This window comes from Stomoxys calcitrans, chromosome 4, assembly GCF_963082655.1.
Source record: "Stomoxys calcitrans chromosome 4, idStoCalc2.1, whole genome shotgun sequence".
Classification (NCBI taxonomy): domain Eukaryota; kingdom Metazoa; phylum Arthropoda; class Insecta; order Diptera; family Muscidae; genus Stomoxys; species Stomoxys calcitrans.
Genome location: NC_081555.1, coordinates 137,823,629 through 137,829,730, shown reverse-complemented (window position 1 = coordinate 137,829,730; position 6,102 = coordinate 137,823,629).

Genomic DNA, 6,102 nt, shown 5'->3' with positions numbered 1-6,102 from the left:
GAAAATCGAAAAAAATTAGTATAAGATATACCGTGTGAGAACGGGTAGAGACATCTCTTTGAAATTTGAAGTGGTTAGAAAACTAGGTTGTTAACGAGATAGTGTGAAAAATTTCAACGCCCTTGGTGGTTTGGGCGCCTCTTGTTCTGGCTGCCAATTTTTTTTTTGCTGGATAGTGCTCACAAATCCCTACAAAAATGTCCACTTGAGGTGTACAATATCTCCCCTGGTTTTGGGGATACACGAGTTTTTATTTTTATTTGTTTGAATTTTGGCCGAGATTGGCTTTGTATTTTGCAATTTACGAAGACATTTGTGGTTCGATGTTCATTTTTATACCCTCCACCATAGGAGGAAGTCATAACAGAATGCTATCTGCAAAATTTCAGCCAAATCGGACAAAAATTGCGGCTTCCAAGAGCTCAAGAAGTCAATTTGGCAGATCACTCCATGGAAAATACCTCAAAATCCGTACTTGGGTACCGGAAGCCTCCTCCAAGAAACCCATGGCACGACCAAGAGTGTCGAGATGCGACTGAAGCCAAGAATGCGGCATATAGTGCAACCCTGCAATCAGTAGCAACGCGCCAGATAAAGCAGGGGTATCGAGAGAAAAGGAGAGAGGAAAAAGTCTATATTGCAGAAAGAAAAATTCAATGGAAAGGCGTGAGTGTGAGCGAATTGAGATGTACAGGAGTCAGAATGAAGTCCGGAAATTTTGCCAAAGAATTAAACATCAAACCGATGGCTTTGGTGTAGGCACATCCTCCTGCAGAGACAAAGAAGGAAATCAGGTAACGGACACAGATAACATGCTGAGGATATGGAAAGAACATTTTACTCATATGCTAGTGTCCGACGTTGGCGGACAAGAGGATACCGTAAAACCAATCAATGATGATGGTATAGAATGTTTACCTCCTATTCAGAATGAGGTCCAGGTAGCAGTGACTCGACAAAAAAACAACAAGGCAGCAAGAGTCGACGGGTTACCCGCTAAACTATTTAAGATCGGCGGCGACAAGCTGATAAGGCGTATGCAACAGCTTTTCTGCGCAATCTGGCTAGAAGAACGCACACCCGATTATTGGAACCTCAACATACTATGTACCCGTACACAAGAAAGGAGACAAGGCGAAATGTGCCAAGATTAAAACCCAAAGTCATTGAGATAATTGGGCTCTATCAATGCGGCTTTAGATCTTGTAAATCCACTGTAAATTCACACTGCGCCAAATCCTAGAAAAGACCTGAGGACAAATCAACACCTACCATCTTTTTGTTGACTACAAAGACGCTTTCGATACTCCTTTACGTTCATAGGTATTTCAAGCCATGCCTGAGTTTGGTATCCCTGCAAAATTAATAAGACTCTGCAGGATGACACTTGCTGAGACGAGTTCCTCAGTAAGAATAGCAAGGAATCTCTCCCAACCATTTAATGCCAAACGAGGTTTCAGACAAGGAGACAGGCTATCGTGTGATCTCTTTAATATCCTGCTGGAGAAGATTATACGAGATGCAGATGTGAATAGATATGGCACACTAATCACAAGAGAACACATGCTACTCGCCTATGCCGACGACATCGATATCATAGGTCGGTCACCGGAAGTAGTAACTGCAGCCTTTGAAAGAATCGAAAGAGAGTCAGAGAAGATGGGTCTGGCAGTAAATGGAGATAAGACGAAATGGATGGTTTCAACTCCCAAAAAGCCTTGCACAACCGAGCAAATAAAGAAGATGGAGAAAGTTGGGAATCACAACTTTGAGACAATCAGTAACTTTATCTACCTCGGCACCGCCGTAACCGAAACGAATGACACCAGTTTTGAGATAAAGCGAAGGATAATACTGGCAAACAGCTGCTACTTTGGACTAAGTAAGCAGTTTATAAACAAGGCCACCTCTCGACAGACGAAGATTACACTATACTGATACTACCCGTGTTGTTATATGGTTCTGAAGCATGGGTACTTGTGAAAGCAGATGAGGCAGTGCTTGGAGTATTTGAGAGAAAGATTCTTCGTAAAATATATGGACCAGTTTGCGTTAATGGAGAATATAGGCGACGTATGAACCACGAGCTGTGTGAGCTGTATGACGACAATAACATAGTTACACGCATCAAAATACAACGGCTGCGCTCAAAACTTGGTGTCAGAGATTTTAGAATGAGCGCAGCAGATCGTGGCGCTTGGAACGCTATTCTACGTTCGACTAGTGGAACAAATATTCTGTCATAGCCAATTAATGTAAATTAAGTATAAGAGAGCACACACAATTTCGCTTAAATCGCACCACCCATCTGAGAGATCTGGCGTTTCTGAAAATTGGGGTAAGGGGGAGGGTCAGCACCCCCCCGGAAGATATCAAAAAATGTAGTACCCTATTTTCACCACGGGATCATTATGCACCATCTGTGAAAACTTCAAGAAAATCGGTTAAGCTGTTTTTGAGTCCATAAGGAACACACAAACAAACAAACACAAATTGATTTTTATATATAAGATTTTTTCTTACTTTTAAACTATTTTTATTTTAAACTAATTTTTGTATTTTCAATTTTGCATGTTTTTCCATCGGATGGAAAAATATTGAAAACCTTAAACGCTCTTTGAAGTGAAGCGTACCATGATGATTACTTTGAAAAGTGATTTGAAGCTTGTGTTAAAAGAGAAAGGAAATTATACGATTTGTATGATTCGTTTCGTTTCGCTTCGATTTTAGACTTCTTGCCGCATTGCGGCATAGCCAAAGCCGGCTATGGACACACTAGACAGGGCAACAACTATTATGCCAGTTTCGGAAGTGGTGACCATGTGCCATGGAAACAGATGGTACCTGTTACTAAGTTGGCTCTGGCTATCAGATCGCTAACATGCAGCCAGCCACATGGTTCGTAGATGAGAATGAGTGATGATTAATAACAGAGCATGTGCGCAGGTTAACACAAAGTAACCGTTTGCGTTTTAGTCTAAAAGCACTAAAGAAGTTGAGGAGGGGGTGGTGTAGCGTTTTTGCCATCATTAGTCACAACATTTTGCAAAGGAAAAGATTTTCCATGTTTCCATCAAATCCAAAATGGTCGTATAAGTTGCTTTATTTCTTCGATTGGAGCGTTAAGTTTTTTTTTTTTTTTGGATGGAAGTGAATTGGCTGACGAGCTAGCTGTGTCTACTTTGATGGTGGTTTAAGTAACATTGTTTTTACAGTTTATTAAATGGTATTACGAAAAGATTGCAATTTTTTTAATTGTAACAAACAGAGCTTAAACGATGATGAAAAATAAAACAACAGCTATTTAAACGTTATAAACATTTCTATACATAAAAAAGGTTAATCCAAAGTCGTAAAAAACGTGTTTGGGGAGGGGATGCATGAATGAAGGTATGACGGTAAATGTTATTATCTTCAGTTCCTTGTAAACATTTTTTTTTATTAATATGAAAGATATAAAGATTTGACAATGAAATTATAACATGACTATTTAGCTTATCTTTGATGTATTGGTATTTGAACATTAAAAGTGGAAAATAATAGAGTATAGATAGAAATAATTTAAAATTTGACGTGAAAAATTTGTCAAAGGTTCAAATGATGTAGAAGGAATTTTTTATTTATATAAAAAAAGTAAAGAAAGACAAAAGTCGGGCGCAGTCGCCTATGTAATGTCCTTCACCACCGTACTACTTCTAATACATGGAACCTATATTGAAATCTAGTCAGCCCTTAAATTTGCATACCTATTGAAATATTGAATAGAATCTTGTAAGATTTTCTTACGTTAGGACCTCAATTATGGCTACTTCAGCCTTAAAGAGCCATATTGGATAATGTGGTAATTGTATCATAGATGCGTTTTCGCAATTAATACGATTTAAATACAACATACCCTTGAAGCCATCACACCTAATATGGTTGAAAAGTCTTCTAACGAAAGACGAAACGCGTCACATAGTGGTTGATGTGTGTGTTGCTACATTTGGCTTTCCTTTTCCATTTGCATCTTCGATCATTCAGCTCGTCTCGAAAGAGAAACAAACAAAAATTGTGAAATTTGGTGATTACACCCTAACAGGCAAAAAACTTGAAAAATTAAAAATTGGTCAGAGCCCGGCCAGGATTCGAACCTGGGACCACGGAGCAACGGCGAGAGCAATTGCCGTTGTCTTAGCGTTCGAAGTCATCAATACAACTTCCAACAGATGAACTAAATTATGTGTTGTACGGAAGAAAGTGTAATTTACCACAGACAGAATGTCTGCCATTACACAAAAATAAATGCATTGGAAAAAGTACATCTAATAAGCAGGATTGTCGAGCTTGGTTAATGTGGTAATTGTATCATAGATGCGTTTTCGCAATTAATACGATTTAAATACTACATACCAACGCACGGTCCTTGAAGCCATCACACCTAATATGGTTGAAAAGTCTTTTAACCAAAGGCGAAAGGCGTCTCATAGTGGTAGGTGTGTGTTGCTACCTTTGGCTTTCCTTTTCCATTTGCATCTTCGATCATTCAGCTCGTCTCGAAAGAGAAACAAACAAAATATTCTAATTTTTTCAATGATTGGACCCAAATTGTGGCTACTACAGGCTTAAAGGGCCATAAAGGATGAAGGATATACATCAGAGCCAGGGACATAGCCAGGATTTTATTTTGAGGGAGGGGCGGGACTGTGCACATTTTTTCAAAATTGCCAAAATTCTTCTCTTACTGTGAAAATATAATGAAATGATGTCACTAATTTCTTCTTGAACTTTATTAAAATCGATTGAAATCCGGGTTTGATGGAAAAGATGTCCGGTAAAAATTGCACCCAACAATTTTCGTATATGACTATAATTTCCATTATGTCTTCATAAGTCCTGAAGTTTTCCCAATTTATTGGAGAAAAAATAAGAACCAAAAAATCAGAAACTCGAGAGAGATTTCTATGTTATTGCAGTTGTAAACGTTTTTCTTTCTTTGCCTACAAATTGATGTCAAATGACCCCCTAGCGGCAAACGTAAGTGTAATATAAACTTGCTCTCATAGATAAAAGTCTGATGACTAATATTATTTTAACACATATCCTCCCTTAAGGTGAGTTGGTGTTTCACAGAGAAAATTAATACTTATTACAATTATTTTTGCAGATTAAAGACTTTCTGATTTTTTTCATTAGGACATTCCCTTTATTTATGATAAAATTTTAATAAAAGTGTTGTGTTATCAGTCGAATTTCATTAAAGTTTTTCGTTCATAATACTTAAGGTAGTACAATGTAGAGCACGCTTTTGAGTTTGCCAATGTTGATGTGTTTGTTGTTCTTAGCATTGATGATTAGTTTATATCGGAATAGTGGAAAGAAAGACTTTCTTCTCTCTTGCTGCGCTAAGAAGAGTTAGAGGACTTATTGAGCCCTGTTTCAAACCAAAAGCGTGCTCTACACCGTACTCAATAGTCGTTGGGTATGCAGAGCACCTTAATCAATTTGGCAAAGGTGCTGATGAGTTACATGGTGTAACAGAAATCCAGCGATCCATTAACCAACCAAAGTGTTTTGAATTATTACACACACTTGCTCAAACTTTTATAAGTTCTTTTCTATGCTATTCTTTGAATAGAAATCTTTGTTCATGATCTCGGGCTGGAAGATGTTCGGAAATCACGAAAATATAAAAAAAAATCGCTTTAAAAATATTTATTCAAATTGATCTCAAGACAACAGTTTGTGAAAATATTGCTTGGGACATAAACATAATGAAAAGACATTAAAAATGTTTAGGCAATATGTGGTGTCGCAAAAAGCATTGAGATGGCATAACATTTTCATTGAAATCTTGGCTTTAAAAATTAATTTCGAGGTTAGGTTGTCTTTAGAAAGTTTTACGCTGTAATTTAGTCCTTAATAAATCATGATAATTTAGTTTTTAGAAAAATTTTATTGATTTTTTTTTTTAATTTTGGCTTTAGAAAAATTTATATTAAAATTTTGTCTTTAAAAAGAATTTAATGAAATTTTGTCATTAAAAAATAATTTCAAGGGGGGTTCGGCCCGTGCTGAAGGTTTGTCATTAGAAAATCTAACGCTGAAATTTGTTCTTTAGAA